This window comes from Agelaius phoeniceus, unplaced genomic scaffold (genome assembly GCF_051311805.1).
Source record: "Agelaius phoeniceus isolate bAgePho1 unplaced genomic scaffold, bAgePho1.hap1 Scaffold_108, whole genome shotgun sequence".
NCBI lineage: Eukaryota > Metazoa > Chordata > Aves > Passeriformes > Icteridae > Agelaius > Agelaius phoeniceus.
The window spans coordinates 641,948-667,530 of record NW_027509874.1 but is presented as its reverse complement, the minus strand read 5'-3'; the positions used below and the strand labels follow the sequence as shown (position 1 = coordinate 667,530).

At 45.7% G+C, this 25,583-nt stretch overlaps 1 long non-coding RNA gene and 1 pseudogene across 1 annotated transcript in view; both read left to right on the top strand.

The window, feature by feature from the left end:
* The window catches only part of LOC143692805 (uncharacterized), a 369,941-nt gene that overhangs the window by 38,815 nt on the left and 305,543 nt on the right, over positions 1-25,583 (top strand). The window lies entirely within an intron of this gene.
* Positions 13,390-14,322, top strand: LOC129130586 (olfactory receptor 14I1-like; annotated as a pseudogene).

The window sequence follows — 25,583 nt, the reverse complement described above, 5'->3', positions numbered from 1 at the left end:
AATGCCCATTTTTGTGATGGAGCACTGTTATAGGTTGGGCTAATCCCTCCCAGCCCCTCAGTGGTGCTGCTCCAAGTGTCAAGAAAGCCTGGGAAATGGCAGGAGAAAATAAAGGGAGTTTGTGTGACAGAAAGAAAAGTGGATGGGCAGAGTGAGATTTGACCTGAATTCCCACATATATGGTCTGCAGTTAATGTAGTTTTGAAAAAATACAGCCGTGCCTAACTCTGACAATAGGTAAAATTCTGTTTTATTTTCCTTTGCAATGGATTCAGGGAGAAGCCAAATTCCTCTGTTTATGCATCTGTATTACAATAACAGGAACTTTTGCATATTTCATGTATCCAGTAGGAAAAAAAAAGGCAGTAATAAAAATGAACAATGATAAAATACTCAAGCAAGAAACATCATTAGTTCTCAGTTACTTTCCTTGCCAGGTCTTTCAGGAATGTGCAAAATGTTTATGTTTTAACTGAAATAAACAAAGTAGAGTGTATAAATCAATTAGTTATAGGTCTTCTTCATTCCAAGAGCCCATTTCCATTCTGAAATAAATTTAAATAACAGGTCTGTGCATACTTTTAGTCACTAACTAACCATTTTACATGCCAGCTGTTTGCTTGTGATAATTAGAAGTGGAAATAACTTTCTGAATACCATCTCTGTGCAAGTGAGAATTTATGAACTTTTTTTAACTCTGCAGTTTATCAGTTTGCATTACTGTGTTTGATTTAAATTTCTTGAAGTTACACTTGAGCAAGCACACCACAAACTCATGAAATAGTGTTAGAGCCAAAATGAAACAACCTGAAGTATCTTAAAGTTCATTGTGCAGTTTCTTCTAGAAGCTGGAAAGGATGAAACAAAGTCCTATGTTTTTTTCAATTTTTAAATATTTAGGAATCCCCCTTCTTTTTGGGACTTTAATAGACATTGATGTGATAGAAAACCTTGCTACTTAGTTTAATAAGATTGGTTGATATGATGCAAACTATTTTTACAGTTTAAATGCAATTCTAACTTTCTTGTGAACTGTAGGGGAAATGCTTGGTTGGAATTGTTAATTTTACTGCAGCAGTAAAATTGAAATTAGATAGTTCTTTAGGACAATTGAAAATTTTTGTTATTTTGGTAGATAATTTGAAATTTTAAGAAAGAATGAGATTTTGAAGGAGCAAGAAGAAAATGCAGACATCTTCAGCTAATAGCTGTAGCACAGGCCAGACATTTAATTGGCAAAAGTCTATTTTCAAAAGTTAGCAATTTTCTAAAATGCTATATCCACTGTGATGGATTTAGGGTAGAATATGGAAGGCTTCCTGGATCCAGCATACCTCCAGCTGCAGACATTCTTCAAGTTTGCAGGGAGGTCGTTGCCCTTGAAAATTCCATGGAAAACTGAGCATGTTGTAGCCCCTTCCAGAAAAATACTGTTTGAGAAGATGAAATTAGGGATAAAGTTTATGATTTTAGTACATGCTGTCTTTTTTCTAAGGGGGTAGAGGTTAGAGCAAGCATTAAAAAGGAAAAAGAATTTTGGGTATGCTGCTGAAGCTGCTTCTGCCTTGCTCAGCCTCTGTGGCAGAAAATGTGCCTCCCCTTTCCACTGCTGAGGTTTCCCTTTTCTGTTCCCAAATTGTGGAATCTTGAATGTGGGGTGGAAAGTGAGATCAAATCAAGGAACAATCTAGGCTGGGAGGGGAAGTTGGCTGCTCCAAGGCAGTCACAGCAGAGCTTTCTGCATTGTAAATGCAACTTAGAAGTCAGTTGATGTGCTGGGGCCTTTCCCAAGCAATCCTTAAATAGCTCCAAGGATGGAGATCCCACAGCAAAGCAGCTTGTTCCAGGGTGTGACTATTCTTTCTGTAAAAGCCTTCTTTTCCCCCCATTCCCTAATTGTAATTTTCCATTTATCTCTTTTGCTCTTATCTACTGTGCTCTTGTTCCTTGTCCTCTGAGAGGAGTTTATCTCTGTTTTCTTGTGCCTGGGCTACTCCTTTGGCTGCCACATGACTGTGCTTGCAGTGCATCCCCTTCTGCCTGCCTGCCTTGGAAGGGATGCTGAAGGTTTAGGGAGTTGTGTCTCCCTAAATTATCTGCACGGTGTTTCAAACATCTGCAGTGCTTCACAAGGGCAGATTATTTAGCTCCTGTGCTGGTTGCCTTGATGTGGCAATTTGATATTTTCCTTGAACAGTTATTCCTTAGAAAAGAATTCCTGGGCTAAGGTGAGATGGGAAGAAGGGTAACACATCTTCCTGTGTACAATGGATTGCATGCAGCAGCAGCCACATGAATTGCATCAGCCTTGTGTACATTGCTGCTCTGTAAATGATTTTACACCTCCATCCCAAATCTGAGATACCTCCCAAGCTGCTGCTGATTTTTTTCCAGTTATCCAGAACCTTGTTACTTAATATGCCCAAGTTGTAAAAAAAGGCTGTAAAATGCAGGCTTAATAAAGAATTACATAAATAAGGAGTAGTGAAAGGTGACTGAAACTTGATATTCAGGCTAGACACTGGAAAAGATGCTGGAATTCAGTTTGCTAATGAGTTTGTGAACTGAGATTAGCAAAATCATTTCCCAGACACTCTGGGAAAGCAAACCCATTTAGCCATTAGAGTGTTATGGCTGCTGAAATAAAAACACGGGCGTCGGTGACTGGAAAAACAACATTTTTTGTGGCTAATGATTTGAATGTTAGAGCTGTTGAACATGCTTGATCTATGTGAAAGGGTAGAACGTTAGTTTCTCATTGCCTCTGCATTGTTGACAAGTTAATTAAGCTGCAATGCCCTTCTCCTGTGATGCTAGCAGATATGAGAGCACTGAAAGCCTTTTGCCAGACCATAACAACTAAAACCAATAGTTACAATTACTGTATACAGGCTTTTTCCTGGGTCTGAAAAGTATTTTGTGTGTATCACAAGTTGAGTAGTGAATTCAGCCTCTTCATGTTGTATTTGTATACAAATATCCAAAATCATGAAAGGAACTGTGACTCTGTGACTTTCTCAAAAGACTTGAGCTGACTTTACTGCTACTGATTTCTGAAAAATCAAAATTTTCAGTGTGTGAGTAACTCTGATGTTTCAATATTGTTTTATTTTCAGGAACTGAAAAGAGAAGTCATAAGTATGTTCTGATTTACTAGCTTATTTTAATATGCTTGTTTTTGTTTTGCTTGCCTACTCACCAGAAGGAATAAGACTGATGTTCCACCAATTCTAATAGGTGGAACTTCCAATCTCTGAGACAGGAAAAAAAATCAAGACAAAACAAAAAACAAAAACAACAACAACAACAACAAAACCAAAAACAAACAAACAAAAAAAACCCAAAAAAAACAAGCCAAAAAAACTGCCCAATGAAAACATTTATTTCACAGAAGGAATCTTAACCCTCCTATCCTCATCAGCTCTTTGAGCAGGGTTACACCCAGGCCTTCTACATTTCTGCCTCTGAAGTGTACAGAGGAGTTAACACAGGTGTTCAGCACCCCTGTGTCCTGGTTTAGGGCACATTTTGAAGTCCTCCTTAATAGAAAAGTAAAGCTGGCTGGTATGGTTTCTTTTATGTCAGCATGAAAGGATGTTGGACATGATTTCTATATTAATCTGCAGTTAAGAGACTGGGTTTTTCTTATTAGCAGTTGGAGCCTGATCTAGGCATGCCTCCCATTGAAGAATTAAAGGTGTGTTATGACTCATCTCCATTTCCCTTTTGCAGGAATTTCTTGATAGATGATACTGTCTATTCCTCTTTAGTCCCTTCATGTATTGGTTCCTTACATTCTTTGATTTATGAATAGGAGCAATCAAAAGGCACATTCTCTAATTTTTCACAAGCATAGGCAGCACATATAATATGTCTTTCTGATAGGGCTGCATTAAACATCTTGATTTTTCTTCTTCTTCAGGATTTCATTCTAAAATGAACGTCCGGGTTTGAAAACATGTGATGGGCAGCCAAAAAATCTGTTTTGCTGTCTGGACAAAATAATTCAAACCTGAAATATCACAGTTGAAATAGTGAACTTGTGTCTTCCCACTATCTGGAGAGTTAAATCCTGGCTTTAGTCAAAAAGGACATTAATTTGCTCTTTTCCCAAATTTGCCACATAATTTGATATGATTACCCAGTTTTTCTCAGTAGAAGCTTTGCAGTGGAACTGTTCACCTTTAGGGTGAAATCAGGGTGGATTGATATCTATTGGCAGATTTTGAAAGTATGCCAGTTATGCCTGCCTTACTATTTCTGGCTTCAGAACAGATAGATTTTTTTTTTTCTGTCAAATGTAAAAGAAATTTAAATACAGTGCTGAAGTCACTGGATCTGTGCCAGCCTGACAGCAGCTGAAGACCTGGCATAGATTTTACCTAGAAATGCAAGAAATACACAAGAAGACAGGACCTGTATTGCTAAATATATGCTGTGATGAGAGCTCTAGGCCCAAATTTCTGTTAAGACCATCTACCAAAAGTAACAGAATGCAATATTTTTTTTAACCAAAGTTATCCACTGCAATCAGTGAAGTTTTGTAATGTTCAAGAAACACAGGAGCAAAGATGTTTTATTTTCTGTTCTCTTAAGATAAATGTCTTGAAAGAGGAGCAGAGCTTCTAGGAGCAAACCCTACATGTAGATATATATTAAATAAGCTGGCATGTGGAAAGAACTATGCCTCTGAGACATGCTGCAGACGTTCACAAGTGTGTAAAACATTTTCAGCTTGTGCACAGATAGACATGATTTGTAAATGCTGAGGTACTGAAATAACAGAATTTTCATTATAGACAGTTTTATCGCATCCCTTTACATAAAATTGCAAAAACAAGTGCTAATGTTGAAACTGGCTATTAACCAAAATGTGTGCTGTCAAATTAAATGTTCCCATCTGAGATGATAAATGGAGGCTACATGGCTATAAGCTGTGGCTTATGAAAAATAATTCTTTGACATCTGGCTCGAACATCTGGTTTTATAATTGATGCTCTAAAGCAAATGGAATATGTATTTTAAGGGTTTGTTTTTAATTAGTGTTCAGTAGCCTGTATTTCTGCATTGTGTAACTATCACACACCTACAAAAGGCTGAAAAAAATCCCTTCAGTTCGTACCAATGCTTGAAGATATAAAACTGTGTAAATGCTAATGCTTTACCATTTAACTCTGAACAGCACCAAACTCATCTAGGCAGAAACAGGAGTGGGTGGTTTTAGCAGTTGTTCAGTGCCCTCCCAAAAAATACTTGAGGGAATGTTCTTTTTCTGCTCAGGATTAAAGAAAAATGGGCCTAATGATTACCAATTGTTACTGTAACCATTTTATTTTTCTGTGCTTTAGTTAAAAGCAACAAGGAAACTTGTGTCAGAATATTGTTCAGGTCCCTTAGCAGTAAAATTCTCCCATTTTTTTTTTCTCTGTCTTTCTACTGCCAGCGACTTTAAAATTGTGAGCTGCTTTAAATATTCAAAATGGTCTTGCATCTTGACAGTGCTTGCATGCAGGAATACCTTTTCTCTGGTTAGTTATCACTGCATCTGAAGGTAATTGGAAGAATAAAATAGATCTCATTTATATATGATGTGCATCACTTCCATGTGTTTTCTGTACAGGACACACCTAATTTACCTGTTTGTTTGTCATTTGATTGCAAATGAATGCTTAGAAGAAGTTGAAGTTGTGTTACTCTGTTCAGACCTATGAAGTGGTGATGTTTAAAATAGACATTTTATTGCTGGGTCAGTATGGGATCAATGAAAAGTCTGAATTTCTGATCAATATTGACATTCTTTAAATAACCACTTTTCTCCTTTTAACCAGTGCTTTGCAAACTTTCAGTGACTATGTTTTTATACATCTCAGGCTCAGCCTGTGCTATAAATTTTACTAGTTTTGGGTCTATTAAGTGGAAACTGGGAAGTCCTCCCTGCCATTACTAAGATCTTGTTGCCAGCAAAACTCCTTGGGCAGCTGCACCTCAGCAGTGAAGTAAGTCCTGTTGCTACCTTTGCTTACATCTTTATGACTGCTGTAGCTACTCCACAAGGGAATCTCCTGGCATGGATTTGTTGGCTGACTCATTCTGTAACATTGATACACCTCAGCCCATCCTGTTTCCAGCCATAAAAATGGCCACAAGCTTCATGTGTGTTAAAACTGCCATGGTAACTCACATTGACAGACATGAGAATTAGAGATTAGAAAGCTTCTGTCTCTTCCTCTTTAAATTCCTCCTCTTTGAATGTTTATTCAATCCTGTATTGAAAAGCTTAGTTTAAAAAAAAAAAACTCTGGGTTCCCAGTTATACTGAGATTTATCTCATAAAAGTCCACATGGCTGCTAGTTGTGGATTTATGGGGGAGTAGCTTGATGCTGAGGAAGACCAGTAAGTAGAGTAAAAAAATAGAGATGGACAGGACAGAGATGAGGATTTGGTTTCAGTGTGGCTATTCAGTGTTTTTTTCCTGATAAGTCCTTCCCCAGCTCCACAAACCAACCCAACAATCTGCAAGGTTCTCATGATTTTCACCAAATGCTGTGTTCCTCCTAAGAATGATTTATATCCTTTGAGTTTTCCAATGATTATGCTTTCCACTCGTTGATTTTTATATTTTTGGCTTCTTCAGGGCACCTAAAAGCAGGGCTGGAAAAAGGGGGATGGTTTCAGAGAGTTTAACAAGGAAAGTGCTCTGTTGTGCTGCCAGCAGTTCTGAATAGTAGATATTGTTTCCCAGCTGTGTGAAATATATGCATTTTATTTTACAGTACACAAAGAGAAATTTTTCATAGCTTTGCAGACAGACCAATTAAATGCAGCTCAGACTTGCTGGGTCAAGGACTGAGGTTACATGTTACTGTCAAAGTCTTACTGGGATGGACAAAAGCACTTCCTGAAGTTTTCTTTCTACTAAGGAAAGAAAACCCTTCCCTGAACTAATTGCAGTTGATTTTCTTTGCATTTATCACGGTCATTACTTTGGATGACCTTTGAAATATCCTTCAAAACACAGAAGCAAGCTGTCTCAAGGCAGAACTGGGTTTTGCAAGGTGAAGGGGAAGAAGCCCTTTAGTAGGTAATTCTATTACAACTTGCCTACAGGCAACTAGTTATTAATCCTCTTTTCTTAGAGATGATTGGAGAATGCAGAATAGAAAGTTCCTCACCTTTTTTCCCCCCCTGGGGAGTGTGTGCTTTGTTTTGTTTAAAAATTCAGTGAGAAGGTGTCCTTATTCTACACGGATTGTTTCTGAAAGATCAGCATTGCCAGGATTATTGCAGAACATGCAATAATGTTAAATGCTGTTAAATGATTCTGTTTTGTGGATATATCACAGACCACCCTAGGTAACAGGGTCTTTGCAGTAAATTTTAGCAAGAAACTTCTTAAAGAGGAATCAGGCTATCATCAAAGGAACAGTGCAGCCTCTTTCAGTGGAGTGTTGCCTTCAGTTGCAGGAGTACAGTATAATGGCCACTGAGTGGTTGGCTTCACTGCTGTGTAGAGAGAGACTGAAGAAAAAAAATCTCTTTTCCCTGATCAAGTGATTACAAATTTCAAAATCTGAAATACTAACTTAAATAAGTACAATAGGTGAAGTATATGCTGCAGGAAGAGCTGCATTTCAGGCTCTTGGTAAGATATTTCTAATCACCATCTGCTCATCTCCAGTTTTTGATCGTGATTCCTGTTCTCTGCTTATTGTAAAATCTCTTTTTTCCCCAGTCTGATTTTCAATCCAAAGTGTAGCTGAACTATAAATTTTGGGGAGTCTCATTTGCTTACAGCTCATGTAGTACACAGCCAATGCAAAAGGAAATAGAAATTATTCTGGTAATAATCTGACCTTCCTACCTCCTTGTTTAATCCGGTAGACCATATGTGCAGCCCTCTTTTAAGTCCATCCAAGAATATTTCAGAGGAAGAGTAAAGGAGGTCATAAAGCATCACAAGACCTTGACTTCAAAATTATTTTCAAATAAACTAATTCAGAATACAATGATAACCATGATAGGTTTCATCTGCCTACAGCAGGCTCTAGAACAGAGGAAAAAATAGCTGAAGATTTTTTGGTGTATTTTAAAACCAAAACCCCTGACTTAGCCTGTTAGCTCAGTTGAATGTGTTTGGATAATAATTATTCTGTCTTTAAAATGGTTTTAGGTTGACAACTGCAATCTATTATTTATTGGTTTCATTAAATATTGAAAGTTTATTTTACTATTGTAGTGAAGAATTTAACATTCAATCTTAGTTCCTCTTGGGGTAATATGCAGGAAAAGCCACTGCAGGAAAAGTTCTCTGCAATCAGGCAGTGATCCTACATCTCCTAAATCCAAATTTTTCACTTAGATTGCAAAAGGATAATTTTATTCTTCCTAAAATATGGCTGGTTTTTTCTTTTGTCTTGATCTTACAGATGCCTATTTTACCCAAAGTGAAGGACTGGTATCATCATGCATGCACAAGTCCCCTTGAAGGTGTTTTATATACCTATCCTGAATTTATAAGGACAAACTATTTTTGCTTTCTGTTTGAATTTCAATGATATGTGATTTTCTGTATCAAATAAAATTCAAAATCATGTGCTGAATCTTTAATAGTATCTGATATAATTAAAGGACTGTGCAGGAAAAGCAAGCAGAGAATGATAGCAAGAAATTGGCATGGTGTAGCTGGTTTCTGATTTTAGTTCCTCCATTTCTTTCTGTCATCGTTCCACTCTACCAGTGAAGAAAGGAAAAACAATCTAAAGAGAATAAGATCTTAAAAAACAAAAAAAAAAAAAAAAAGAAAAGAAAAAATTGAAATAACATGTCTCTCAAAAATATTTGTTTCTGAAGTAAGATGAAACATCTGAAAATGCTTCAACAACCTGTATGGGATGATGATATCTGGATAATATAATTACCTTTACTGTTGCTGATGCAGTCTTCATTCAGATAAAAATACAGTTTTTTCTAGAGATTTGACTGGCTAGATTAGGTTTGGCCTAAATAATGGCAGAAGGCCAACTAGTGCTGTGATAACTTTAGAGTGAGTTTTAAAAGTGACATGCTTCAGGAAGTACGGAAAAATAAGGAAAAAGGAACTTGTAGTAAAGGCACTATGGAGTCCTTACAAGAGTAGGACTCTGCAGGAAAGAAGGAACTGATTTGGAAGATTTAGAAGCAGAGAATGGAAAGGGACCATCAAGAAAAATTAGATGTTAACTGGTGCTCAGCAAAAAAAAAAAAAGATCATCTGAATTTGTAAAAATGTGCCTGTGTCTATATTCGGATGATGTCAAGGTAGAAGCTTCTGTAATTAAATTAGTTTTAATTAAAAATCAATACACAGCATAAGCTTTAAACTTTAAACTCCCAAATTTGGGAAAACTTGTGAGGCTTTTGCCTTTGTGGATGTTCTGTAGGTATATTTTTTCCTCTATTTCTCTGTGTGTTTTTGCCCTGGTGATTTTCACAGCATAAAAAGGAGAGCTTGCTCTCAGGAACATTTGATGCTATGGCTGCTTGAGTCCATATGGAAAAAAGATGGAAAAAGAAACTGGAACTAAGGCTCAGTAGTTTGCCTGGCCTCTCCTGTATCTGTCTGCCACAGGGAGGCACCCTTCTCTTCAGCTTGTGCCTTCTCTGCTGCTCTCCAAAATATTTATCTTCATGGTCCCTTGGTGTTCTAAAATCCATGGAGTTTGGATCAGTCACAGGGATATTCATTTTGCAATGAGAAACTGAGTTAAAATGCCGATATCCTTATAGTGATACACTTTTCTTTTAGCATCTCTGAAATCAGCAATCCCTCTCACTCCAAATAAAACCCCAAAACTCCAGCAGTGTCCCCAAGAAAAACTTCCTGCCATCATAAAGGGAAGTCTGTGTATGCTGAATGAAAATCACAGTTGATTACTTAGGCTTAAGTTTAACATTCTATATGCAAATAAAAATTGCTCAAGTACATAGAATGGGTTTGTTTCCATAGTTTTGGTGTTTATAATCCAGGATGTGAATATATTAGAAGTATTAAGACAATTTTTAAAATTTCTTTATCTTTTTTTTGAAGCGTGGACTAAAATTGATTATAGGGAGCTTAGTTTGTAGTTTGAAATATTGATAGTTGTCGGAGGCTCACTTTAATTTCTTTTTTTTTCTTTCTTTTATTCTTTCTTCTTCAAAGGTATTGTGAGAAAATATTCTAATATCTGTCTCCTAATCCATCTATCCTAATGCATTAGAAGTTATGCAGTTCAATTTACAGCTGGTGTAATACTTATATTGTGCAAGGAGGTTCTTCTAGAGGAAATTTCATCAGCTATTGTTCAGTCTTTTGCATTGCTTTAATGAAAAAAATAGGCTAAGATTCATTATTATGCTAGATTTTTATTGTTGCATTTTAAGTTCTATTCTTTTTCCTCTCCCGAGGAAAAAAAGCCCATAATTTTGGTTGCAAAGCTCTGTGAGGGGATTGAAGCAGTGCACTCTGATGGGAAACTGTAGGGCTCTTACTTTTTATTACATTTAAAAATGAAACTGATATACTTCAAGCAGTATCACTATATGCCTTCAAAATCCAGTACCCAAAACTATCCCAGAAGTCATTGCAGGGCTGAGTGTGGAAGTAGGAGCATAGATGGGAAACATCCTTGTCAATTTTGGGATTATTTTAGCACAAGCTAAATTGAGGGAACCTCATGATATATAAGTAATGAGAAAAATCCTTGTTTTGTACTAATGTTATGCTGCAGTGACAATTGAAGAAAATGTTAATCCTGTGAGGGTGGGAAATTAGGTATTTGGAAAATAAGCTATGAAGTGTCAACACAGAATTAAGGTTGATGTTGGCTTTTTAAGACCAGCCCTGTGTGATCCATTGCTTATTTCTTTTTTTCATTGACATCTTAATTGGAAAAATAGATGGTTTCAAAATTATGAACTATTTATGGTGTGTATAAAAGGAGCCATGATCATACTCAGCTGAAACTTCCCAGCAGAAAGCTCTCCTCTTCCCTCATTTTCCTAGAAGATAGTGAAACTTTCACTTACAAAACTCTTTAACTTAAATGGATGTTCTGGAGCCCTGGAAGTTTGGCTCATTTTTAGAGGGTGTCATTACAAGGATGTATTAAAACTTATTAATTTCTACCTTTTAGCAACAGGTCCTTGAAAATCACAAATTACATCATATGTGGCTGGAGCAAAGATGAATATTTTCAAATTAAAAATGCAAAAGTGAATTTTCATATTAGGAACCACAGCAGTCTGCACTCAGGCAACAGTGGGTTTTTAGGGTTTTCAATGACAGGGATTCCCAGTCAGTGGGAGCTGTAGGTAAGTCAGCTTTTCAGAACCCACTGAGAAGATATTCAGGAGATGTCTGTATTCACAACTGGGACCAGATTTTCTGAACCCAGCTCTTGTTTAGGTGTCTGTAGACATTGCTGGGTTTCCTGGAGTTTGGTGTGTTGAGGGTGGTGGGAGCTTCCAGCTTCCAGCTGCAGATCATTTCTGGAAATCGACCTTATTTCAGTGTCCCAATATGTTCTACTTGGTTCAAAAACTCTGGCTTCATGCATCACTATATAGATGATACGAGAGATAATAGTTTTTTTAAATGGCCCTCACTTTTCCTGAGAAGTTGTTAAAAACTATATTTTAGAAATAAAGGTAGAATTTGGACCTTCTAGTGCCCTATTTTAACAGTGATAACACACTTTTTACCAAGAGCCAAAATCATTCAGCATAAGGTCCTACACCAGGGAGGGTTGCAGGGCCATGGCTGATGGGCCCCCAGGGCCATTGCTGAGCAAGGCTCCCCAGGGACTCCTTGCAGCAGATCCTTGAGGCCACTGGGATGTGGGCTAGGGGGGGATGCTGAGGGCAGCACAAGGGGCTGACAGTGCCCAGCCTGGCTGGGGCTGTGCCAGGAGGCCCCAGGGCCTCAGCACAAGGTGTCTCCTCCCAGCCCTTGCTGGCACAGACCCTGCTGTGCCCCAGGGCACCAAGACTTGGCTTCTCTTTGTCCCCACCTGTCATCACTGCCTGCAGTTCTCTGCTCTGCCTGGAGCCTGGGGACACTTGCTCAGTCGTTTCCCTCATTGGGACCCATTAAAAGTGCAAGAAAGTTTGGAGTTGGATTCTGCCTTGGAGTTCTGGAGAGGTTTCTTCAGCTCCCTCTCAGGGACTGATGTTCAGGGCCTGAGCACAAAGCCCCAGAGGCTGATTAAAGTCCTTGTGCTGTGTCTGTGCTGCTGAGCTGGGCTGGGCTCCTGGCACAGAGGCAGCTCCTGGTCACCAAGAAGAGCTTCAAAAGCACATTTCTCTTGATGAGCAGCTCTTGTGCCAGCCCAGCAGGGCTGGGGCACTGCCTGCAGCCAGCCCGGGCACAGCACAGAGGCACAGAGAGCTTCAATCAGGCAGGGCTGGGAAGGGGCTGAGAAGTGCCTGGGGCACAATCACTGCCAGCCCTTGGCACAGGAACCTCTGGCTGCAGGACAGTGCAGCTGCAGCTCCTGGAGCCATCTCCTCAAGCTGGAACATGCCAATGCCTGCAGAGCCTGTGAGTACATTCTCTGCTTGTCTCTTGTGCAGAGCAGCCAGGGGTGCCCAGGGCGTTCCTGCAGAGCAGGGTCCTGCAGCCCAGGGCGCTATACTGGGGCAGGGACTCTGCTGCCTGCCAGGGACAGCTCTCAGCCAGCCCTGGCAGCTGCTCCCAGCACTGGGGGACAAGATCTGGGTGGCAGGAGACAGCTGGTGAGGCTTGGGAGTGTTCTCCTTGTGTGGGGACGATGCTGCATTGTTCAGAATTGCTCCCAGCATGGCATTTAACTGCAGAACATTTCCAAGTAGATTATACAGGGGAAACAGCAAGGCAGGGGATGCATAAGAGGGAAAATCCTGCTTTTTAAATGTACTGCTCTTCGTTGCTGGGATGAGAATCGGCATATATATTTTCATCTCTCAGTTCAGGGAGAAAAAAATAAAGACATTTTCTCTGATATCTTAATAAACCAGGCAGTGACAGAAATCAGCACAGGGCCCCTCACACGCAGCATCAGTGTTACTTTTCCAGCCTCCTCAGGGTTGCTCTGACGTTGCCATCAGAGCCTGCAGAGCCAGAGCTGCCCCTGGGCAGTGCCTGAGCTGGGAGGGCTCTGCAGGGCAGAGCTGAGCCCCCAGGGCTGGGCTGGGCTCTGGCAGCACTGGCAGGGCCCAGCCCTGGGCACAGGCAAGCAGCTGCTGGCAGGGACAGCTCCAGGCAGCAGAGCCCTGGGCAGGCAGCGGGGGGAAAGTGCCCCCAGGCTGTGCTGGGATATTTCAAGTCCTCTCCAAACCCAACTATTCCATGATTACTTTTTTTACAGATCCCCATGCCAAGGCACCAGCAAATGTCCAACAGCAGCTGCATCAGGCACTTCCTGCTGCTGGCATTGGCAGACACGCGGCAGCTGCAGCTCCTGCACTTCTGCCTCTTGCTGGGCATCTCCCTGGCTGCCCTCCTGGGCAACGGCCTCATCATCAGCGCCGTAGCCTGCGGCCACCACCTGCACACGCCCATGTTCTTCTTCCTGCTCAACCTGGCCCTCAGCGACCTGGGCTCCATCTGCACCACTGTCCCCAAAGCCATGCACAATTCCCTCTGGGACACCAGCAACATCTCCTACACTGGGCGTGCTGCACAGCTCTTTTTCTTTCTGTTCTTCATCTCAGCAGAGTTTTTCCTCCTGACCATCATGTGCTACGACCGCTACGTGTCCATCTGCAAACCCCTGCACTACGGGACCCTCCTGGGCAGCAGAGCTTGTGTCCACGTGGCAGCAGCTGCCTGGGCCAGTGGCTTTCTCTATTCACTGCTGCACACGGCCAATACATTTTCTCTGCCCCTGTGCCATGGCAATGCCCTGGGCCAGTTTTTCTGTGAAATCCCACAGATCCTCAAGCTTTCCTGCTGACATTCCTACCTCAGGGAACATGGGCTAGTTGCAGTTAGTGCCTGCTTGCTATTTGGCTGTTTTGTGTTCATGGTTTTCTCCTATGTGCAGATGTTCAGAGTCGTTCTGAGGATCCCCTCTGAGCAGGGACGGCACAAAGCCTTTTCCACCTGCCTCCCTCACCTGGCCGTGGTCTCCCTGTTCCTCAGCAGTGCCATATTTGCTCACCTGAAACCGCCATCCATCTCGTCCCCATCCCTGGATCTGGCAGTGTCAGTTCTGTACTCTGTGGTGCCTCCAGCCCTGAACCCCCTCATCTACAGCCTGAGGAACCAGGAGCTCAAGGCTGCAGTGTGGAGACTGATGACTGGATGCTTTCAGAAACATTAAACTGCTGGAAAATTTCTGCAAATTACTTGTAATAAAACTAGTTTTTGATACTTCTTGTTGGTTTCATTTTGGAGATTTCTTTCCTTTGTTTTAGTTTTTTCATATTGTCCACAAAGAAATGTCATTCTTTGTGCCATTTCTCATTTTGTTTCTCTCCACCTTCCCTGTGGCCACAGACTGTGTCAATGAGGGGCTGTGCTCTTTCTGTATTTAAAGGAAGTAAAGGATCTCCCAGCAAAGTTTTCTGCAGTGATCCCCTTGTGTTCCCTTCTCTGGAGCTGCAGCAGCAATGTCTGTGTGCAGAGCTGGGGGCAGATCAGTGCTGCCACGGCAGCTCTGCTCCTGCTGGCCACACCATTCCTGATCCAGGCCAGGAGCCATTGGCCTTCTTGGCCACCTGGGCACACTGCTGCCTCATGTCCAGCCTGCTGTCCATCAGTCCCTGCAGGTCCCTTTCTGCCTGGCTGCTCTCCAGCCACTCTGTCCCCAGCCTGTAGTGCTGCAGGGCTTGTTGTGGCCAAAGTGCAGGACCCGGCATTTGGACTTGTTAAACCTCACCTTGTTGGATTTGGACCCTGGATCCAGCCTGTCCAGGTCACTGTGCAGAGCCCTCTGTTGCTCCTACAGGTCAACACTCATACCCGGTGTGGTGTCATATGCAAAGATGTCCTTGGTTCCATGGGGCCCCTCAGTGTCACAATGGCCACTTGGTTACACCAGGCCCTGCACTGTCACACTGGTCTCCTTGGTTCCATGGGGCTTCACAGTGCCACAATGTTCTTGTTGGTGCTGCAGTTTCACAGTGGCCCTTTGGTTCCATGGGCCCCATGGTGTCACAATGGCCCCATGGTCACATGAGGTCCCACACTGTCACCATGGTCTCTGTGGTTCCACAAGTCCCCTCAGTGTCACAATGGACTCCTTGTCCACAAGGCCACACAGTGTCACAACATTATTCCAGATTCCTCAAGGCCCCATCGTGTCACAGTGGCCCCTTGGTTACACAGGATCCTGCAGTGTCACAATGTCCCCTGGGTTCCATGAGGCCCCGCAGTGTCAGAACGGCCCCTTGGTTCCACTGGGCCCTGCAGTCTCCCAATGGTCTCCTTAGTTTTGCCGTGTCAAAATGGTGAAACCCCTTGGTTACACGAGGCCCTGCAGTGTCACAATGGCCTCTGTGGTTCCACGAGGGCCAGAAGTGTCACGGGGCACTCCCTGGGTGCATTTTACCCCACAGCACCACCATGGACCCCTGGTTCTGTGGGGCTGCATGGTGTCACCATGGTCCTCTTAGTTCCACGAGACCCTGCAGTGTCACAATGGCCCCAGAGTGTCCCAATCATCAGAGAATGACAGAATCAAATAGGCTGGAGAAGACCTTTGGGATCATCAAGTCCAACCCATGCCCTGATACTGCCTTGTCACCCAGACCATGCCACTGAGTGCCACTGGAGAGGGACAGTGACTCTGCCACCTCTGCCCTGGCCAGCCCATTCCAGTTCCTACTCACCCTTTCTGTGGAGAACTCCTTCCTATTGTCCAGCCTGAGCCTCCCCTGGTGCAGCTTAAGGCTGTGTCTTCTTGTCCTGCCCTGCAGCAGATCCACTCTCACACCCAGCTTGGTGCCATCTGCAATTTGTGAATGCTGGACTCGATCCCCTCACCCAGATCATCAGTGAAGATATTAAACACGACTGGGCCCAGCACAGATCCCTGGGGACAGCACCAGTGCCTGGGCACCAGCTGGGTGCAGCACCATGCCCACCACTCTCTGGGCCCAGCCTCCAGCCAGCTCTTAAATCTCCCAGCCAGGAGGGAACCTGCCCAAGCCGTGGGCTGCAGCTTTTCCAGGGAATGCTGTCAGAGACAGTGTCAAAGGCTCTGCTGGAGTCCAGGCACACAACATCCACAGCCTTTCCCACATCCACAGCTGGGTCACCTGGGCATAAAAGGAGACCAGGTTGGTCAGGCAGGACCTGCCACCCCTAAATCCACGCTGGCTGGCTCTGATCCCTGGGCCATCCTGTGGGTGCCCTGTGATGGCACTCAAGGTGATCTGTTCCATAACCTTGCCGGGCACCCAGGTCAGGCTGACAGGCCTGGAGTTCCCCAGCTCCTCCTTCCAGCCCTTCCTGGGGATGGGCTCACACTGGCACCTCCAGTGCTCTGGGCCCTCCCTGCTGAGCCAGGACTGATGGTAAATGATGGAGAGCAGCCTGGGGAGCTCATCCACAGCTCCCTCATCCCCCTGGGATGGATCCCATCTGATCCCATACACCTGTGAGCATCTGAGTGGCTCAGCAGGTCAGCAGCTGCTTCCTCCTGGATTCCAGGGGGCTGTTCTGCTCCCTGTGCCCATCTACCAGCTCAGGAGAACACTTGTCCTGAGGGAAACCTGTCCTAATATTGAAAATTGAGACAAACAAGGTGTTAAGTAGCTCAGCCCTTTCCTTATCTTTAGTTACTCTATTCTCTACTGCATCCAATACATAGTAGAGGTTCTTCTTTTCCCTACTTTTGCAACAATTTTTTTTAATAAAAACCTTTTTTTTTACAGAAGCCGCCAGGTTAAGTTCTAATTGAGCTTTCACATCTCAACTTTTCTTTCTGAATAACCCATTAAAATCCTTAAATGCTTCCAGACTTGCCAGTCCTTTTATCCCCGGAGTTCCCACTAAAGCTCCATGGGCAGCCAGGCCAGTCATTGTCCTTACCAGCTCATCTTTTGTCACACTGGGACAGGCTGCTCCTTCCCCCTTAAATTACCTTCTTGAAATGTGTGTCCTTCCTGGACCCCTTTGTTTTTAAGGGGTGTTTCCCTTAAAAAATCAGTACCCAATTTGGCACTCCCCAGATCTGCATCCTAAACAGGCCAAAGTCTGCCCTTCCTAATTCCAGTGTGGAAGTTTTGTTGCTGCCCCTCCTTCTTTCACAGAACATGGAAAACTTGATTATTTCATGGTCACTGTGCCCCAGGCAGCCTCTGAGCCCCACATCTGCCCCCAGCCCTTCTCTGTCTGTGAATAGCAGCAGACAGAACTTTACTTGGCAGTGGGAGTGTTACCAACAATTCGGTAAAACAGAAAACTCCTTAACCCCAGTGTAGCATCAAGAAGCAGCATTCTTTATTCAGCTGGATGCACGGGGGAGAGCTCTTCCCAAAGCTGTGCAGGCTGAGTACAGGCAAGTTTCTGTTTATATTCTGTATTTTGCTCACATATTCATTGATTGTCCTGAACTAAACACACATATGATAATCATTTCCCCAAAATCATTAACATATTTCCCCTCCTTTTTACCCATGTGTTCCTCTGTCCTGGGGGTCTCTCTGGTGGTCCCTGGTGGTCATGGACCCCAATGTTCCAGTGGGTCTGGCTGAGCTGGCAGGACCCTGAGGCTGCTGAACGTCCAGTTCCCCTTCTCACACAATGGGCCTTGTGTGGTTTCCATAGGCCTGGGGATGTGGAGAACAAGCTCCAGGTGTCAGCTCACCTGGTGGAAACAATTGATCATCTGGTAACATGAGGTCACAGAGTGGGCTATGACATCACAGAGTGGATAATGTGAGGTCATTGATGAGCTATGACATCACAGACTGCCTCTGTGACATCACAGAGCCAGCTGTGACATCACTGGGCAGACTATGACATCACTGAGTGGACTGTGACATCAGAGACCAGCTGTGTGACATTGGAGAATGGGCTGTGAGCTCACAGAGCAGGCTGTGACATCCCAGAGGGGCTGTGTGCCATCCCTGCAGGGCTGTGTCAGGTCACTGGGTTGGTCACTCGGCCCCAGCTCCCCCTCACAGTTTCTCCCAACAAGTCCAATGCTGTTCATGCCCAGCGGGGTCCCTGTCCCCCGGGATCCCCCTGGCCCACCTGGAGCCACAGCCTCCACCAAAGGATGTTCCACAGGATCCACCCCAGAGCCTGACATGGGGACAAGGGGCCAGGGCTGTGTGACCAGGACATCAAGGACGGGGATTATCCAGGTTACTGTGGCCTGGGTTGGGTTGCCCAGGGCAGGAAAGATGTCTGGCAGCTGGAGCAGGGTCTGGGAAGGGCCTCCAAGGTGGGGCTGGAGCCCTTGGGCTGTGAGCAGAGGCTGAGGGAGCTGGGCTTGTCCAGCCCAGAGCAGGGAAGGCTGAGGGGCTCCTCATCCCAGCCTGGCAGTGCCAGCGAGGAGGGGATGGAGAACACAGAGCCAGGCTCTTCACCGGGGGCCTGGTGGGAGACAAAAGCCAATGGGTGGAAGGGGAAAGAGGGGAGATCAGCCAGGACAGGAGGAGATGAAATGAGTCAGGCTGGTTTCAGCATTTCCTCAACAGCAAGAGCAGCCTGAGCTCCCTTCTCCATCCACCACTGAGAGCTTTGCAAATCAGGAATTGTTGGAGCTGTTTTGCCCCCACTCCAGGATGAGCATCCTGATACAAGAACTTAATTGTTTTTATATCTGTCACAGAACCATTCTTGTCTAAAATTAATTCTAGTATGGAAATCACTTGTGGATGGTGCACTCATCAGATGCTGCTGGGACATTGCACTTAGCTCAGGGAAGAGCAAGATTGTTATTGAATTGTGTCCTGTTCAACTATGGTCTGTTGGTCAAGAGGAGAAACTTTCTGTGCCTCTGAGTCTCAGCAGTTACTGACCCCTAAAGGACACAAACCTGATGAGTTGTGGTTCCCACTCCAGTGCTGGCACTTGGACCTCTCTCCATAGCCAGAGCAGAGCTCCCATATCCCCGAAAGTCCCTGACAATGCAGGGATGAAGGAAACAGGACAGGCTGTGGGGATCAGGGGCAGGCCCAGGGAGAAAAAAGACTTTTGCATTTGATGGAGCTGTGCCTTCCCTTGGCTCTGTTGGCTGACAAGAAATGAACATCCCTCTCTGTCTCGGGCAGCTCCTTCTCCAAGGAAAGCAGGTGGGAGTTGGAGACAAGGAGCTGAAAGCTGCAGGTGCAGCCTGGGCTGGAGGGAGCTCAGATTTGCACAAGGCTGCTCTGAGTGCCAGGGCTTGGATGGGGGAAATGGTGGGGTGGGGGTAGGGACAGAGTCTGATTGATTGTCAGCCATGAAGGGTCTGGATTTTCATATCCATTCAAACTGCATGAGGAGGTACTTGGATTCAGTGTCAATTGGAGATTGCACTGTATTATCATTGTATTAACAGGGAAAAAAAAACCTAAACAGGACCTTAAAAATGTTTTCTCACTGTCTTTTTAAAAAGAATCTATTCAGTTTGAATACACTACTGAAATCTGTCTAATTAACCACAAAAGATTTGAAAATTAAATTCAGATTATTCCCAGAGGCTTGGCTTGTTCAGGTGTTCTGAATGTTAATGAGCCCTGGGACACTGAATTCCTGCACTGAAGAGCTGAAGGCTGAACAAGCCTCTGGAGCAGGGAAATTCAGCAGCAGCCTCCAAGTTGCTGAGGATGTCAGCAGCCCCCAGTGAGGCCATCCCTGCCCAGAGACCGTGGGGGAATGGGCAGACAAGGAGAGCGTCCCTGGGGCTGGGGCAGCACAACTCAGAGGCACCAGCGGCTCCAGCTGGGCAATGGAGTGTGGAATGTGGCTGGGAAAGCCCTGCCTGGGCTGGGCCAAGCAGCACACACAAGCCCTGACTCCCATCCCCCAAACAACTCTCTCAAGGAGACATTTAAAAGGAATTACAATTGTTTGTGTCCTCTGAGTTTTATGTGCTGGAGAAATAACAACAAGAGTTTCTCAGGTGCCCAAAACAACCAAACTGTCTTTACTGGGAGCTTTAAAAAATTAGAGAAACTTTGGAAAAACGTTTAATATGACATTCATTCAAAAAAACCCACTTTTAAAAGCATTGACTTGGCCTATTCAGCTTTGCCAATTCTAAGACTATTCTATTTAAATTGAATCAAAATTTTCAAGAAGAGGGAATTAGAAGATGAAGACACAGAAAGAGAAAAAGACAAAAAATATACAAAGGAGCACACACACAGCTACCAACTCCTGGATTCCAGCACTGTTCAGATGGAAATTCCAAGAGGATCCAGGGTCAAGCTGTGTGCTTGCCTTGTGGTCAGCCTTCAATACCCCTTGGTCTCCCTGGGCCCTTCCCCCAGGTGGGGCTTGGGCTCATTTGGTCCCTCAGGAGCTGGGCTGGGGCTGCAGAGGTGGCTGTGGAGCATTGCCTGTGCTGTGCCAGGGACTGGCAGCCAGTGCTGGGCTGGGATAGAGGCTCTGGGGGGATTGGGGTTCCAGGGCAGGGCAGGGCTGGGGTTCCAGGGCAGGGCAAAGGCTGGACCTGCCCCTTCCTCCCCCACACATAAAACATTTTGAGCCAACAATCTCCTCCAGTCTCTCACAATAGGGAATGTTGGAGGTGGAATTCCATTCTGGCCATGGGCACTGGACAAGAAGGACAGCTCTTTTCCATAGGAAGGAAAGCACAGAGCCTCAGTGCTTGGAAGGCAGGTGAGAGCCTAAGTAGGCCATGGCCAGGCAGAGTTCTCAAGAATTGCAGATTTTGTCTGGGATCAGTCTTTCAATTAAGGGAATTTTGAAGGTGGAATCCCAGTCTCAGCCATGGGCACCTGGAGAAGCAGGACAATTCTTTCCCAAGGGAAGGAAAGCACGGAGCCTTCCCCAGTGTTTTGGGGACAGATGAGAGGTGACCATTGTGAAACCGTTGCCAGCCAGACCTGTCCTGACAATATTCCTATTGGAATAGTCCCTGAATATAAGGAAATTTGGAAGTGAAATCCAAAATCTGGCCAGGGTGCCTGGAGGAGAAGGACAGTTCTTTTCCATAGGAAGGAAAGCATGGAGCCCAAGTGCTTCAACAGCAGATGAGAAGAGACCCTCAACATGCCAAGGTCAGCTGGACCAGTCAGGCAGCCCATGGGAGGCCAAAGCAGCCACACCTGTTCTGTGCTCCCTTGGTTTTGTGGGCCCCACAGTGTCACAATGATGCCTTGGATCCGTGAGGCCCCACAGTCCCATAATGGTGCCTTGTTTCTATGGGGTCCAGCAGTGTCACAATGGCAAAGTCCAGCAGTATCACAATGGACCCTTGGTTTGATGGGGTCCCACAATGACACAGTGACCCCTAGGTTCCATAAGGCCCTGCAGTGTCACAATGGTCCCACTTATTCCATGAGGACTTGCAGTGTCACAATGGACTTTTGGACCCTGGGGGTTTGCAGTGTCAAAATGGTCTCCTTTTGCTCCACAGTGTCACAATGGACCATTGATGACCGGAGCCCCCTCTGTGTCACCCTGGATCTTTGGTTCCATGCAGCCCTGCAGTGTCACAACAAACCATTGGTTTAATGGGGTTCCACAATGTCACCATGGCCCCAAGTTTCCATGCAGCTTTGCAGTGTCACAATGGTCTCCTTTGGTTCCCAGTGTCACAATGGACCCCTGATGACACGAGGTTACACAATGTCACAATGGACCTCTGGTTCCATGCAGCCCTGCAGTGTCACAAAGGCATTTTGGTTTCATGAGGCCCCACAGTATCACAATGGTCCTCTTGGTTGTGTGGGGACCCCCAGGGTCACAATGGTCTCCTTGGTTCCACGAGGCTGTAAATTGCCCTGATGTCTCTATGGTTCCATGAGGCCTTGCAATGTCACAATGGACCTTTGGCACCATTGTGACACCATGGGGTCTCACAGTGTCACAATGGCCCCTTGGTTCCATCACCCCCAAAGTGTCACAATGGTCTCCACGGTTCCATGAGGCCCACAGTGTCACAATGGTCCCTTGGTCTCACAGGGCCCCACAGTGTCACAATGGTCCCTTGGTTCCATGGGCCCTGTGCTGCTGCATTCCCCCCTCCCCTTCTCAGGCCACCCTGCCAGCTGAGAAATGCTCCTTGGGCCTCGGCCTTGGCCAACAGCCCCTGGGCTCAGCTCCTCTGCAGCTCATCACAAACACTGTCTGCTCCAGGCACTGCTGCTGCCCAACCAGCACCTGCTTTCTGTAGCAGCAGCCCTGGGAACTGGTTTTGTTCCCTCCGTGGCACAACATCCCTGTTCTCACACTGCCAAAGAAAGCTGTTGGTGCCAAGTGCGGCCAGGATGAACCATTGCTGGCACTGAAGCCCCTCTCTTGGGGCCCTGCAAACAGCGCTCCAAAAGGAGCCCTTGGAGCTCTCCTGGGCCAGCGACTCCCCCTGAGTGGGGCCTCTCCCAGCCGGGAACTCTCCCGTTTGCTGCACTCGGGGATCCCCAACAATGACGGAGCCTGGGCTGATGCCCCCACTCCTCGAGGCTCAACCCTTCACCCGCTGGGGAGATGCCAAAGGATCCTGAGGGAGCATTTCCTGCCCTCAGGGGAATTTCTCCCAGGCGCCTTGCACTGACTCTTGGTGTCTGTGTGCACACAGGAGTGCCTGTGCTGGGGAAATGTGGCAGAAATGCTGCTCTCTGAGGGCTTTGAGTGCCTTGGATAGCTGAGTCAGTCAGGCCTGTAAGTGAGGTTAAGTCATGAGCTCTAAGCTAAGTTAAATGCTGTTAAGAGTTGTTCTTTTGCTAAGTTGCTTAATCTAAGTTATAAGCAGAGTTAAATACTGTTAAGTGTTATTCCTCTGTTAAATTGCAAAGTCATAGGTTAAAAGTTAGGTTAAATACTGTTAAGTGCTGTTCTTCTGCTAAATTATGAAGTTGAAGGTATCAGTTAAGGTTATGTTAAGTCCTATAAAGTTTGAGCTCTGTTAAGCTTTTGGGCCATATTTATTTTGCCCTCACTGCCCTTGTGTCTCATACACACACACACAGGGACAGGTCTTGGTTCATTTCTGGTTTGATTGCCTGGATTTTGTTTGGTTTTGTTGTTGCTTTGTTTCCTTGGTGTCTCGGAAGTGTCCAGTCAGGAGCAGAGTGACTCTTGCCAAGGAACTTTGTGCTGCTGTCCCTTAATATTCAATCTTGTTTTTGCTGATCCCTTGCTGGGGATTTTTTCAGCGCTCTCAAGGCCTTGTTGGTACCAGGGTGAAGGAGCCCTGGCCCAGGCTCTGGCCCTGGGGGACACGGGGATGCTGCCAGGGGTCCCTGTCCCCCTGTGCCACCCCCAGGGCCCCGGCCCCCCGTCCCCATGTCAGGCTCTGGGGTCGATCTCGTGGAACATCCTCTGGGGGAGGCTGCAGGGCCGGGGGTGGGGGGACCCGGGGGGACAGGGGACCCCACTGTGCACGAGCAGGGTTGGACTGCTCTGGGGGGAACTGTGAGGGGGCCGGGGCAGAGTGACCTCCCCAGTGACCTCACACAGCCCCTGTGATGTCACACAACATCCTGTGATGTCACAGAGCCTCTGTGATGTCACAAACACCTCTCTGTGATGTCACATTTCCCCTGTGCTGTCAGAGCTCACTCTGGGACATTACACAGCACCCTTGTGATGTCACGGAGCAAACTCTGGGATTTCACCCTGGAATGTCATGCAGCTGCACTGTGATGTCACAAAAGACCCTGGGATGTCAGAAAGCCACCATTTGATGTCAGAATCTGTTCTGTGATGTCACAGTCTGCTCTGTGATGTTACACAGCCACCCAGTGATGTCACAACCCACTCTCGGATGTCACAGAGCCACCCTCTATGATGGCAGGATCTGCTCTATGGCCTCACATTGTGATGTCACAGACAGTTGTGTGATGTCACAACCTGATAAGTGATGCCACAAAACCCTCTCTGTGATGTCATACTGCCACTCTGTAATGTCACAGCACACACTTTGACCTCACATCCCACTCTATGATGTCATACAGCCATGCCATGATGTCACAGCCTGCTCTGTTATTTCACAGAATCCCCTCTATGTAGCTGCTCAATGACCTCACACAACAAACTCTGTGATGTCATAGCCCAATCTGTGACCTCACACAGCCCACTCTGTGCTGTCACACAGCCCCTTGCTGACATCACAGCTGCTCTGTGCCTCTATGACACAGCCACAGAGGTGCCCTCTCAGGCTTTGGTGCTGTTTTCATCAGTCAGTCCCCCAGAGAGGGCTCAAAAATTTCTCAGGAACTCAAACTTAAATTGAAACACTGAAGTTTCTTGTACTTTAAATAAATTCCTGTGAGGCACAAGAGTGACAAAGTGTCCCCAGGTTCCAGGTAGAGCAGAACACTGGAGGCAGTGATGACAGCTGGGAACAAGCAAGGCAAAGGTGTCTCTTCTTGGCCCATGCACGCTCAGCCAGGCTGAGATGGACACTGATGGTTTCTGGGCCAGACTCTCTGAGCCCAGCCCAGCTCCCTGCAAGCTCTGCCAGCTGCCCTGAGCTCTGGGCAGCACCAAGGGCCTCTCTGAGCCCAGCCCAGCCCAGCCGGCTCTGGCCCCACAGCTCTGCTCAGCCCAGGCTGCTCTGGGCACTGGCCCCACGGCCTCAGCCCCTGCCAAGGGCACAGCAGCAGCTGCAGCTGCCACAGGACTCAGCCCCAGCCATGGGGGAAGGTGCTGGGCCAAGGCCAAAGGAGGCTCCCTGGCTGTCCTGCTCCCCTTGGGCTGAGGTGCTGAGAGCTCTGCAGCCCCTGCTGCCATCCCATCTGCCCAGGGCAGCACAAGAGCCCCGGCCTTGGGGCCCTCAAGAGCTGCTCCTGCTCCAGGACCAGGACCCATGCCAAAGCTGGGACAGCAGCCACAAAGCTGTGCCCATTTCTGTTCATTGCTGCTCTGATGGGGATGGATCCTCAGCCACTTGGGGGTTGTTCATGAATTTCACTACTCCAGAGGCCTCTTCTTTCTTGAGCTCTTCAGTTCAGGAATTCACTGAAAAAGGCTCATAAACATTTGTTCTAAAGACCCAAACAAGAAAAGCCCCATTGAATAATTTTAGTTTTCAATTCTTCTGTGGTTAATTAGACACATTTCAGAAGTGTATTCAAAGTGAATCTGCTGTATTGAAAAAAAAAAGCAGAGAGAACTGTTTTGTCCTGGGTTTTTTTCTGTGTTTATAGTTTGGTATCAGCAATTTTCAATTGATACTGACCCCCAGCAACATCTAATGCAGTCTGAATAGATAAGATCAGGACCCTTCATGGCTGACAATCAATCAGACTTTGTCCCCACCCTCTCCCCACCATTTCCCTCATCCAACCCCTGGCACTCCTATGGATCAGGAATGGTGTGGCCAGCAGGACCATCACACTAGGATCTTTTCTCCTGAGAAGCTGGGAAGCTTCAGCTTTTCCATGTTTTGCTACTTTGGAATGCGATTTAGAGACGTGTTTACCCCCCAGGTGAAATTGTTCCTACTTGATGACC